At 30.5% G+C, this 13,353-nt stretch overlaps 1 long non-coding RNA gene across 1 annotated transcript; it reads right to left on the reverse strand.

Moving 5' to 3' along the window:
- Window positions 1-11,430: 11,430 nt before the first annotated feature.
- LOC133200972 (uncharacterized) lies at window positions 11,431-13,351 on the reverse strand. Its single transcript, XR_009723021.1, has 2 exons — window positions 13,103-13,351; window positions 11,431-11,646 (listed from the first exon to the last, which is right to left on the reverse strand). It is a non-coding gene; the product is annotated as an uncharacterized LOC133200972 (long non-coding RNA).
- Window positions 13,352-13,353: the final 2 nt, after the last annotated feature.

Consider the following 13,353-nt stretch of genomic DNA (forward strand, 5'->3'; position numbering starts at 1 on the left):
ATAGGTACAATTGAATTGAACCTATCTTTAATTACTAAGATATTGGCAATAATAACTACTCCCTTCATTATACGTCATTTCCGTTACGTCTACCGATCTCCGACACTTTCGGTGTACTCGGGTTTTTATATTTTGTCGCTCACTTATTGACATACATGTGTATTTTAATAAGTATATAATGCTTTTTGCACATTTTAATATACCTTTATTTCTCCTTTCATCCTCGTTGTCGTCGCTCTGTATGCTCTGTGCGTTTCCCTCCATGTTCAATATTGTCTCCAAGGGAGCGTTCATTATTTTCAATAACACAAAACGAATTGAACCTAGGTATAATTCAATTGTACCTATCTTCAAATCCTTTGTGGATATGTTCTAATTGTACCTATCTTCAAATCAATTGTACCTATTTTTAAATCAATTATACCTATCTTCAAATGAATTAGAGATAGGTATAATTCAATTGAACCTATCTTTAATTGAATTAAAGAAAGGTGTAATTCCATTAAAGATAGGTATAATTTATTTGTACCTAGGTATAATTATTTAGAGATAGGTATAATTATTTACACCTATCTTCAATTCAATTGTACCTATCTTTAATTCAATTGTACCTATCTTCAATTCATTTGAAGATAGGTACAATTATTTGAAGATAGGTACAATTATTTGAAGATAGGTACAAATATTTGAATATATGTTAATTTGGCATTCCATACGTTTTTGATATTAGTGAGCAGGTACAGTCATGGATGTCCGGTACCAGCACTGCCGAGTACAGTTGCGGATGTTAGCTGACAGACCCCACTCTATTATTGACATGCACAAAACAAAACAAAACGGGTGTACTGTAATGTAAAGCATGAAAAATCTTGTGATCTTGAGGCTTGGGTCAATACTTTATTGAATATTCTGACTATAGGCAATCGTGGATTTGTCAATATAATTTACTGAAAGTTGAATTTCTGACAAAAATAGCATGAATAGGGCCCATTTCATTCACCCAAATACATGCATAAAAACGAAGTCTACTGTTCCAAATCTACTAAAAGAAGTTTGCTCAGTTTTATAAGAGAAAATTTGAAATTCGCCTATCATAAGGAATATCTGTGAAGTTATTGGAGTTGAAATTATATAACCCCTACAATCAGTGACCAAATAAATTCTACAAATACTCAAGCAATGAGTGGATAATCTAGATTCTAATTTGCTCAATAACGGGTATGATCGTTAGTTACAGAACACAACTTACGAATAGATTGAAATATTTTTAAAAATACCAGAAATTGTCTAGATGCAAGCTAATGAGATCTTAACAGACAAAATATGTACTTTTTTGAAAGAGAAATCTGCAATATTTCAGGCATCACACTGATGCGTGATTTCAAGTTTGTGCCTTACACATAAAAGAATCCAAAATCTCAACATAAGAATTTATACTTCATGTAATTTATGTTCAGTATTTAATTGTCACATCTGAATGGTTAATTGCCGATTGATACTAAGATCTGCCATCCGACATTTAAACTGACATTTAAAGTTCATAATTTACTTTATATTAATTATTCATACTTTATTTGATCGAGCGACTTATATAACTTATGTCGTATATGATATCATATATATATATATATATATATATATATATATATATATATATATATATATATATATATATATATATATATATATATATATATATATATATATATATATATATGATATCTTGTATGATATCCTAAATGATAGATTATATCTTATACTTCATATCTTTTTAATACTTGCTTGACAGGAGCACCTCCAGTGACTAAGATGGCTGCCTTGGCGATGAACGAAATTGCACAACTAATCTATGGTCCAGACTGGAACGAAATCAACATTAAACAAAACCCGATGTAGTATTACCAGCTTTCATCTATCATCCAATCATACGCAAACTGAATTTAATTATTTACGATTGCTATATTATACACCTTAGTTAAATTCGCCCTTCAGTAGGAATGGTGGAATAAATTCATATTCAGTTTTACGCTTACATATATATCTCAGAATTTTTACTAATAAAATATGGATAATGGAAAGTAATTTTGAAAATTGTTTTTCAATAAAATGAAATGATTGACTTTACGCAAGGATGATGCAAAGAAATCAGAAAAAAAACTGCGATCTGTTCTGTTCACTGATTTAAAAAATACTATTACAACTTTAAAGTCTGGTGATGGAGGACACGCCTTCATTATACTAGTATTTACGTGTACATAGGTTTATTCCATGAAGATACGTAAAAATAATCAATTTTTGGAAAGCGTTGCTTGATCATATTAAACCACATTTGGCGAATGAAAAGAAACACCAAGCTTTGCTCTACTTCATTTGATTTCGTATACTTTGAAAAGACCGTAAAGGGTCTAAGATCATAGTAAAATGGTTGAGATGTCAGTTGACTCAAGCTTATTTCTAATCATATAATCTTAACATTAAGTTTCTGTCTTAATAATTACTTAAAACAATTATTTCACGTATGGAACAATTTGTGGAGCTTTCCATGTTATTCTGAGGTGTGAACTTTGGATGTGTCAATGCAGGGAATGCTTATATGTGTTCATTCATTCGCGAATACTAGTACACGTACTGTAAACGTGAAAATGTTTGCTTTGGGAAATTTTTGCTGATCTTGTGTGACGACTTAAGTTTCATAAAATCTATCACCACATCAACGGTTTCTCAAAGACATGTAGTATAAGAGATTGAAGAGATTTGATGTATACAAGAAACAAGCACATTTTTAAAATTCTCTATTTTCCCCAAAACTAACCTTCAGACACTTGTGTAAAATTTTCCAGTTTTTTTTTTCCAGTTTACATTGTACTAATTATTTTTTGCGTTACATTTTGAATTTAAAGTATTTTCAGAAAGACATAACAAATAACAACAAGTATTTGGAAGTTGTCTGGGTTTTATACATGTATGATATGAAAATATTTCTGTTGCAATGCACAGTAATGTGAAATTTTTTAATGAGTAGATGGGAGATATCCTTCAGAAACCTAATGTCAGCTTGGAAAGAAGTAAATTTAACACTTGATCATTTGATATATATATATATATATATATATATATATATATATATATATATATATATATATATATATATATATATATATATATATATATATATATATATATATATATATATATATATATATAATTATTTATACACAAATTAATAAAATAAAAAAAAAAACGCCTATATTTTCTTATACAAAATAAATTATATTGAAAAGTTGGTCTTTTGCAGATGTTTACATAAGAAAAAAGAGTGGTCGAAAAACGACTGCTATAAATCTTAAGAATAGAAACAAATATTTCTATCTATGTTTTTTATTTGTTTATTTGGGAAGCATAAAATATACATCTTCATACAGCATTCTTGTGCTCTTGTTTAATGAAACTCGTAAATTTACATACCATGTTATTGGACATAAGCAAACTTATAGAGTCTATAAGGAACACGGGGTCTCAAAGAACGGTTGGTGCCCCTCGGATTCTCCTTCGCGGCATCAACAATTTATCATACATACAGTCAGCACATAACCAGTTTTAATTTAAAACAAACCAAACCTTTACTAAAATAAAGGATTGTAACATTTCAATCAAAGATATTTTACTAGCTGACCTGTTTTTATATTCCTATGAAGCAGAATTTATTCAAAAACGTCTACATGATAAGAAGAAGAAAAAACACAAAATATCACAAGTTTTACAATTTTTAGTAAAGCATTTTGAAATGGGACACATGGGGTCCGAAAAGGAATTATTGAACCCTGACCCTAACCCTGACAAACGAGATGACTTCAGCTTTTCCATCACCACTTTCCTTATTTATGTAGTAATATTCCGCTATCACCTGCATATGGTGTTTATGTTTCCCAGCTTATTCGATATTCAAGAGCATGATCTGAGTACTATCAATTCTTTAACCGAGGCAGGCTACTGACAGATAAGTTGATGTTGACTTACCTTGTCATCGGTCATTTGCAAAATCATTTTGTTAAAAAACAATCTGATTGTACACACAAGTACTTTGAAGTTGACATTAAGGTATTCAATGTATAACGACCATATTTTGTATCTAATAAATGAATGGTCCTATATTTGTAATTATGGTATCATTTTGATAGTGTTGTGAAATAAAAATACTCCACCAAAGAAATTTAAATTTTTTTTATTATTGTCAAATTAATTGCACATTGAATTTTACACTGAAGTCTATGGGCAATGCATGAGTTATTAGAATATTGTAAAAAGTATTTTGAATTTCATAAAAAAGCTCTTGGTGAAAATATGCATACACTCCCTCATTATTAAAATATGAAATAAAATTAATCATTTACCACAGATATTTTGACGAAATTAAAATTTTCTTCTTTGCATCAAGGGCAGATAACTCTTTAAAAACTTTAAAAGTGCAGAATGACCAGCTTCTTATATGTTATCAGTCATGTGATTTTGGTTCATTTCACTTTCATCGTTATCTAGCAATGCAATTTTAACTAGTTTAAAATGATTCAAAATTCTTCAAAATCCCTTCATTATACATTAAATACCTTAAAAAGATACTAGAGTTTCTGATTGACAATATCTATGTAGTTTTTGGAGACCAGGTCTTCTAACAATCTATGGAAATTTCCATGGGTACCAATTGAGCCCCATTATTAGCAGACCTATTTTTGTATTCATATGAAGCAGAATTTATTCAAAATCTTATACCTGCGAAGAAGAAAACACTTGCTGTAGCCTTCATGTCCACATTTCGATATGTCGACGATGTATTATCAATTAACAATAGTTATTTTCAGTCATGTGTCGACTCAATATATCCCAGTGAGTTTTAAATAAAAGATACCACAAATTCTGACAAACTGTTTCATATTTGGATATTTTACTAGAAAAAAAAACGTTAATGGTAATCTAACTACAAAGCTTTATGATAAACATGATGACTTCAACTTTTCAATCGTCAACTTCCCTTGCTTATGTAGCAGTATACGCTTAGCACCTGCATATGGGGTTAATGTCTCTCATTTGATTCCATATGCAAGAGCATGTTCTAAGTACGAACAATTTCTAAAACGAGGCAAGCTATTGACATATAAATTGATGAAACAAGAATATCAACACTCTCGTTTGAAGTCATCATTTCGCAAGTTTTATGGTCGTTATAATGACCTTGTCAGTAAATACAATCTATCATTAAGTCAAATGCTGACTGATGTTTTTCATACGTATTGTTAGGCCATTATTTACACACTGAATTGTCTACGGATTTTTCCATTTTCCCCCGATCATGACAAGGAGCACACAGCAGGTGTCGGCAGGCGATGCTCACTCCTGAGCTTGAATACAGTTCGTATCCTCCATATTTCATTATAGAGATTTCAACAACCTCATTTAAAGTCAAAATTTCGAAAATTCTATGTTCGTTATAATGACCGTGTTAGCAAATATAACCTATCACTCGGTCATATATTGACTGACATATTTCGTCCCAATTGTTAGGCCTTTGATTTTATACTAATTTGACTACGGAATATTCCGTTTACCTGATCAATACTAGGGCTCACGGCGGATGTGACCGGTCCACAGGGGATGCTTACTCCTCCTAGGCACCTACATGACCTAGCTGATCCCAACTCTGCAATTTTCAGGAGTCCGTGTTTTAGGCCTTGTTTACAGATTTGTATGTTTTGAAGGTTTTTTTTTTTTTTTTTTTTTTTTTTTTAGATCGATCACTGTTTATTATTTCACCTTTTTCATCTAATAAAAACATTTTGATTCTAAGCAAAAGTACTCCTAAGCTGATATTGAAAAGATGCTTGAGTATCTGATTCACAATATCTATGTAGTTTTGGGGGACCATGTCTTCCAAAATTCTGTTGGAATTGCTATGGGTCCTAATTGTGCCCCTTTATTAGCAGATGTTTTTATATTCATATGAAGCAGAATTTATTCAAAAACTTTTACATGAGAAGAAGATGTCTCCTGCAATGATCCTCAATTCGACATTTATATATATTATATATTAACATTCCACATGTATTTTGCTTATAAAGTGTGTGGAAAGTTACGGCATTTAAAACACCATAACACGGACGGGGAGGTCAAAAGGTTAAAGTATGCGTTTTATTTTGACGTCACAAACATTGAACGCCATGCAACTCCAACGTCATAAGCGAAAATCAAAATCCACACTCACATTGAACAGAAGCTGTTGCAATGGCTCTTCCATTTATTGTAACTTACCCGAAGGATAATACACGGATTTTAAAATCTAAATCACATTTGCAGACAAGGCAAGGAGTTTAAAAATGTAAATATAAGCATTGAATCATTATTTTTTCAACGCGCGCTACTCAATTTGTTTGCACACACCGTTGCAGTTATGAGACTACTTCTTTCAAAAAATAATGATTCAATGCTTAAATATCGACGACATTTTATCAATTTAATTAACAATATTCATTTTCATTCTTTCGTTGGTTCCATGTTTCCCTTTCAACTCGATATAAAAGACACCACGGAATCTGACACATCTGTTTCATATATTTGGATATTTTCATAGAGAAAGACATTGTTGGCAAACTAGCGACTAAACTTTATGATAAACGTGATGATTTCATCTTTTCTATCGTCAACTCGCCTTATTTATGTAGCAATATACCACAATCACCTGCATATGGAGATTATCTCCCAGTTTATTCGATACACAAGAGCATGTTCTACTTAATTACGAACAATTTCTAAGACGAGGCAAATTACTGACAAATGTGTTGATGATACAAGGATATCAGCAGTCTCAAAGTCAACATTTCGCAAATTCTATGGCCGATACAATAACCTTTTTTTAACAAAGACAGTCTATCTTGAAGTCGAATGTTGACTGACATTTTTCATACAAATTGTTAGGCCATTATTTCCACACTGAATTGTCCACGGATTTGTACGTTTACCCAGTCATGAGGAGCACCGGTCAACAGGTGATGCTTAATTTTAAAGTTGGAATTACCAATTCTTAAGTTGGAAAAGCCAACTTTTACGTTGGAATTGCCAACTTAAAAAAAAAAAAAATATTACGTGACACTAATACGCTTCCGTATTTTCTTCATATTTCATTCTATAATGCATCGTATATAGGGTTACATTGTTTTCGCTTTCCTTCCTGCTTCCTAAGTCTTTTCTTTCACCCTGTCACTTTTAGTGATTTGCTTAGATTTTCTTGTCTGGTAAAGCTTTAGAATAAATCAAAGCTTGATATTTCTTGCCCAGTTGATACTCACAAAGTCAAACTAAGGCTGTGTAATTTAATGCAATTACAGATGGCAACGTTGAGATGTTCTTTTTATGTTTTTGTATTTTCACTAGAATTGGCTTTTGCGGGGAAGTAAGTATTTCCATTGTCCGGCGATTTCTCCTGTTAAATTCATTCATTTATTATTTTATTTATTGCTAAAACTTGAGCAGCTTCAAAAAGGGATGTATTTTGAGTATGTTTTTAGACCTTGTCAAGTGAAATTGAGAGTAATTTGCAAAGCTTTTTCGCACAAAATTACAGGTTATGAAAAATTTCAATGGCTGCATGTGGCAAAGTTTTTGCATCCCTTTTTAAGATACGTAAATGCATATTATAAAAGTTTGATATGAACTGTTAAGACACTTAATTGAAAAAGTTAAATAAATTTTTGAGAATTTTTCAGTATTGGAAAATCAAACTCATCATATTTTGGGTTTCTGGCAATTTTGTTACCAACTAAATTTCTGTTTTGCAATATTAATGAATATATCAGCAGCAAGTTATGCTATTACGAGGTTTGTTCAGAAAGTTCACGGACTTTTGACATAACTTTTTAATTTAACGTCATATTATATCCAAATTGAGTAGAAATGTTTACAATAAATTCGAATGATGTGTATTTTAAAAAACACTTAAAAATATCGATATATTTCAAACTTATTAAGAATTAAAAACTGCGAGAATGAGATAGCGGAGCAGGTAAGAATTTAGTAACTTTACAAACAATACACTAAATAGTAATATCTCTGTAAAAGGGCACAGAAACGACGTCCAAGTTAAGAATAGATACATCGTTTCATATTCCACATTATGACTTAATCAAATATTTTGCTTCGTTGAAAAGAAATCAATTTCAGAGGATAATTAGTCCTCATTGAAAAAAAAAAAAAAAATGACGCGGCCGCCGTAGAATGTCACGGAGCAGGAACTAACGATATATTTTTGTATTGTATTCGGGAAAGAATAAACTCAGAAAATACTGGAGGAAGCAGGAACTATGTCAGAAGTGAGTCGTGCATGTGTATCTTAATGACACAGGCGGTATTTGTATGATAAATACTCCGTATCACACGAGGACAATCTGTGAAGAATCGGATTATCTGTAAAATTCTGATCCAAAACAACAGGAGTAACGTCATGGAAAAAGATACCCAGGTAGCACAAAACGTTTTCATAACATTTTATTCTGTTTGTAATGTTATCAGAAGACGTTTTTTATCAAAACGTTTTTAAAATGTTTTTATATCCTTTTATTTCGGTTGTAAGGACGTCATTAGAAAACGTTCTTGACAAAATGTTTTAAGAATGTTTTCATAACATTTTATTCCGGTTGCAAGGACGTTTTCAGAAAACATTTTAACATAACATTTCTATAACGATAAAAAAAATCATTTAGCTATTTTTCGAATAGCATGGTAAAAAATTATATGATTTTTTCAATTTAGATATTTGGAAAAAAATAATTTTAAAAAAATTAACAATGATTTTAGGAACATTTGTGATGTATTTTGTTACTTTGACTTAGATTGAAATAATGTTTTAAAATTACATATATTTATACCTTGAATAAAAATTAATTATAATGAATTTCATAGATTACAAATGTTACCAGACAACATGAACATAACATTGTCTTGAAATGTTGGCAAAACATTGTTTAAATCTTACAGGAAAACTAATCATCTAAAATTTATTTTTTAAATTTTAGTACGTGTAAGACGTTTTATATATCAAAGTTCTTTTTACTTATAAATTACAACAAGATATTTTGGATCATTTTGAGCTATAGTTTTTAAAAAAAGACAAAAATAGGGATTTTTTTTTTGAAATTCATTCTTCTAATTTTAATTGTTTCATTAAAGCCACATTCCTAGTAATGTTGTAAAAAAAAAAAAATAATGTACAAAAAAAAGAGTATAATCCCCCCCCCCCAATAAATGCTAATTCAACAAAGTTGAACAAAATAATGTAGTGCATTTATTTACTTGTGCTCCTTCGATCATGTGTTTATGGAGAGTTGAGTGACACAGATGGATTTTAATTTATAGCGGCTGCTTGGGAAAAAAAAAGACAATCACTTTTTTACGACAAAATGAGGTTTTGGACATAAAGAAGTTTGCACCATACCTACCTGGAGGGATTTATTAATAATGTTAAGGTATGTTTGAAGTTTTTTGTCAGAAATATAAGGGTACTTGTTATGTTTTTTGACAGAATTGTATACCAAAACATAAATACAGTTGTATTCATCAGATTTATAATTTACAAACTATGTGTAGTTTTCAGATGATCTGAAGCATGGATATGTTTAACTAAAGATATGTATGATTGAGTAATCATTTTGTAAATTGAAATTTTATATCGAAATCTTTGTTTTTCAGAACTTGAGAAAACAAAGAAGTCCACGTGTCAAATAGATGACTCCCAAACAAAGAAGGCTGTTGTGATTTATTCATATTTCAATTTGTACAAAGTTCATTTGCTTAAAAGACTGAAAATTCTGTGCAGGTGTTTGGAAATACATACAGGTTTTAAGTTATATATTAATGAGGGATATTATCTAATTAAAAATTGTTGAAAATACCATGATTTTTATGTTGTAAAAATGATTTCTTAAAAATGTTTTGCAAACGTTTGATAAAACATTACAGACTACAATGTTTTTGAAAAATGTCATAATTACGTTTAAAAAAAAAACAACAAAAACACACACACACACACACAAACTAATATAACGTTATAATAACATTTTAGGAAATGTTTTCCTAACATTTTCACAACGTTTTTATTTAGGTATTGAATCATTATTTTTGAAAGATGTAGTCTCGTAACTGAAACTGTCTGAGCAAACAAATTTGGTAACGCGCATTAGAATGTGTCCCAGATACGGTGCTGTTTGGGCCCATGGGTCTCTTTTTTCCTTAATGAAAACTCGAATTACAAGAAAGTCAAATGTGGAAGTTTGAATTCTGTTGACTGGTACTTTATCTCTACTACAGAGTCTATAAAACTTAAACAGTAGGAAATCTGCAATGTAAATATATATTTCAGTTACATTATTTATACACTGAGCTATCTACTGATTTTTCCGGGGTTTTTTTTTCGATCATGACAAGGAGCACACGGCGGGTGTGACCGCTCGGTAGGGGATGCTCACTCCTCCATGGCACCTGATCCCACCTCTTAATATTGAGGTCCGTGTTTGCTCTGCTCGAAATTGTATCGTTACATTGGACTTTCGAGATTGAATACTGTTCGTTATCTTCATATTTCATTACTTCATTCTTATGAACCAATGACTTAAAAGAAACCCCAAGGCCTATAGTTCTTCAGAGTCAGAAGCTGGAGTTGTTTTTATTCTCACTCACTTTGTCAATCTATTTCTGTCAAATATTCTCTAACAAACATCTAGTTTGTCAAAGTAATAGGCAAGCATCTTATGATGTATAATATTCCAATTTGTAAAAGATAAGGTCCACAAAAATGACATCAGGACAATGCAACAGTAGGCTTTCATTAGCATTTATATACAATCTGATTAAATTCAGATTCTTTGATCTTGTGTAGCTATCTATGTGAGCGGATCAAAGGATCTGATTTTAATCAGATTGCATTTATATATTAAAAAGAACTGAAACACTACAGTTTGGGTTATATTAGGGGGTAAAACTTTGTCCATGGCAGTAATGTATGAAAAAAATATTTCCAATTCTCTCTTTTCAAGACCATTCAATGTACAGTTTGTTAGGATTGGAGTACTTAGTATGTCTTTCAATTTATTCAACCCATGTCCTCTCACCTAGAGTGTGGTAACAAGAAGGTTGTCAGTTTCAAATTTAAAATTAATAGGAAAATTCATCTACATTGTAAGTCATATTCTTCTAAAGAAAGCAATGAGAATTGTGATGCTTATATAACCAATGCCACCGAGTCCAGAAAGAAGAAATAATATGAATTACTCAGGAATCTACAAGAAAAAGTCTTTTTTTTAACTTTGTTAGAACATTGAAATTCAATGAATTTCATCTCGTAAAATAAAAAGGTTTCCAAATAAAAAAAAAAAGAATAGAGAAACAACTCAATGCGTATAAATTTTGAATTTATTTTTATCAAATAAACAAACACATACAAAGTGTATCAAGCCTGTACAAATCATTGCAGAATAACAAAAAAAAAATTATAAATAACAAAGTATTGGACATTTTGGCAAAAATAAATCATTAGGTTCCTACAATGTAAGCCTGTAGCGATCCATCTTGTTACGGGAGTTTTCCCTTGATATCTGCTGTATATGATGCCTAGTATGAAAGTAAATGTGGTCACAAATAAAGTCTAATAAATCAAAAGCTATCATAGGATTTGAAGACAGAAATGAAATACTTTACTTTAAAATGGAATTAACTTTTAATTACTCATCTGTTAGTAATAATACATGTATACTGGAGAATTCATATATAGACATGTATGTCATAGAAGCATCATAATTGATTGGAAGTTTTAACTTCTAATAAGTAGTTAAGAATTATGCATACGTATGCAATCAGTAGATAAATAAATAATTTATAGAAGGATAATTATGTATGTATGCTGGTGATATAAGCTAAACACACAAAATGAAATTACTTTTACATTAATATTCCCCCATGTATGCTGTACATATTGTATTCATTTTCAACAATATATTATCCTGATATCAGGGAAATATACCCATCTACGTTAGCAGTATGAAAGAGAAAAGGGAGGGGTACATTTTCTATATGTCACTGATAGGTACATGTAAATGCTAACATTACATTTTCATGTACAAATAAAAACCCTCCACTATGCAGAAAGAACTTTTGACATTTTATCTCTAGTTTTTTAGTTTAGTTTCTCACAGATTTATTTTTTTTTTAAAAAAACTCTACATTTGAACACTTGCATATTGTGGCTTTGCTTGAAGTTGTACCTTGAGAGTGTAAAACCCTAAATCCATAGAATACGCTACTTACTAATTATAGGAGCAAAAGGGGGTTGGTCAATTGTAATATTATTAATGCAGTAACTGTTATAAAACAATTGTCATGTCTTTTCTATGATGAAAAGTGTGAAAATGATCAGTAACAAAACAGTTATACAGACATGATGAAAATTTATGCTGATTGCTTAAAATCTTGCATGGTGGGGTATTTTCTGGCCTTGCTGGAGTTCAAAATATGTAATAAGTTAAATATTATACAATTCAAATATGCAAAATATAAGATAAAAAGCAGATGAAAAACTTATTTTATAAAATGAATAATTTATGATACATTTTGAGTTCAGAAGTCCATAAGCTGAAATAAAGCAGCCCCTGGCACAACCGTAGTCACTTTTGAAGATCATTCTTTAGTATATTGTAAAATCACTTATTTTCATGGGGGACAAATTTTTGTGGTTTGGGTGGGGGGGGGATCTTGATTTGCGTGGATTTTATTTCGTAGTTGATGACGTGAACAAGATGCTGCAATTTAAAACTTTAAAAAAGGAGGACAAGAATTTGTGTGCCTCATCATACAACGACAACAATAAAAAAAATATCCCCATGAAAATTAGTGATTTCATACTACATGTGTAATAGTGTAATAGACATGCAATTATTTGGGAGAAAAGGCAGTATTTTATATATATATATATTATATATATTATATATATATATATATATATATATATATATATATATATATATATATATATATATGGGACTTTGCTATGGTCAAGCCTGTCTATAGCTACCATTGAATCAAATCCAACATCACATCAATCCTATAAGACTCCAAACACCAAGCATTCACTGTAACCATGTAACTGGTTACTTAAGTTAACTGATTACATGTGTATACCTATTTCATATACTATACTGTTAAATGTTTTAGAACAAGTTTCACAGGAAATGATGCAAGGCATGTGGAGATGCAAACCTAATACATAAAGATGATCTGACTAATACTAACAATTCACCATCTCTGTTTTACAGCAACAGGTCT

Source organism: Saccostrea echinata, unplaced genomic scaffold (assembly GCF_033153115.1).
Source record: "Saccostrea echinata isolate AGI-Se365-2 ecotype Australia unplaced genomic scaffold, CSIRO_AGI_Sech_v1 ptg000041l, whole genome shotgun sequence".
NCBI lineage: Eukaryota > Metazoa > Mollusca > Bivalvia > Ostreida > Ostreidae > Saccostrea > Saccostrea echinata.